The following is a 1,168-nucleotide window of genomic DNA, read 5'->3' on the forward strand; positions in this document are numbered from 1 at the left end:
TTCAAGTATCGGTTTTGCATCGGTCATATCATATCAGTATTGGTTGCGATTAATATCGATACCTGATCAAAATCTAGATCGGATACTTTTATCCTTTCAGACTTAAAATAGTTAAAAAATATATATTTTTATTTATTTATTTTTTTTTTTAGAGCTGGGGGCAAAAGTGATGAAAACGCATCCAGATCAGATCGGATCGGATCGGTATCAGCATATCCGTATACCTAAATCCGATTCCTAAATCTGTTGTTCTCTCTCAATAATGGAAGATATTTTCTATCCTGTCTTTTACGGAATTTTGCAAACAATTCCTTTGTGACTCTAATTGTGAACAGAAAGAAAGAGGAAATGCAAAGGGAGGCTCTTTACTCTTTTGAAGATCATTCCTTTGCACCTTTAGAGAGATTCAGAATTTCTTTTCAATTCAAAGATCTAAGCAACTTTGATCAAGTAGACATTTAAGCTGCAAACAAGATGGTTGATGCAGTTATTCTTCGAGCTGTTCTTCAGAACATTAACTCCCTACTTGAGCAAGAGTTTGCTTTGGCATGGGGAGTCGATCGAGAGATGAGAAGGCTTTCAAACACCTTGGCCACAATTCGAGATGTATTGGAGGATGCTGAGATGAAGCAATTCAAGGATAAGGCTATCAAAGGATGCAGCTTATGATGCAGAAGACATCTTAGATGAGTGTGCTGCCAAAGCACTTCAATTAGAAGACGCCTAGATGAGCAATTGCACCAACCAGGTAAGCAACTCTTTCTTATCTTGGTTCAATTTTGAAAAACTTATGTTTCTTATGTCATTGAAATAAGAAATAATAAAATTCCCAGGTGAAATCAAGATCTAATGTATTAGATCACCAAATGCTCATTTTTGTTCCCCAGGATATGAAAACAGAGTTGCTGTCACTCAGTTGAGGGAAGCTCTACAACATACTTCCAAACACTATCTTCCATCTTGGACTTGATTTCTAGTTTTAATGTCCTTATTATTAAATATGTAAGTTGTAACTATAATATTAAGAGAGGCCTATATCATTGCCCAAAAAGCTATACAAACTGGGGCTAATGGCTTTGTTTTAATGGTCCACACAATTTTACATTGTCATAGAAGGATGTGAAAATAACAACTATTAGACAGTGAAAAATTGATTTTTTTTTTGATA

The 1,168-nt window shown here is 35.0% G+C and overlaps 1 long non-coding RNA gene across 1 annotated transcript; it reads left to right on the forward strand.

The window, feature by feature from the left end:
• The first annotated feature begins 330 nt into the window (after positions 1-330).
• On the forward strand, positions 331-1,168 carry LOC122058876. Its single transcript, XR_006133968.1, has 2 exons — positions 331-748; positions 888-1,168. It is a non-coding gene; the product is annotated as an uncharacterized LOC122058876 (long non-coding RNA).

Source organism: Macadamia integrifolia, chromosome 13, assembly GCF_013358625.1.
Source record: "Macadamia integrifolia cultivar HAES 741 chromosome 13, SCU_Mint_v3, whole genome shotgun sequence".
Taxonomy (NCBI): domain Eukaryota; kingdom Viridiplantae; phylum Streptophyta; class Magnoliopsida; order Proteales; family Proteaceae; genus Macadamia; species Macadamia integrifolia.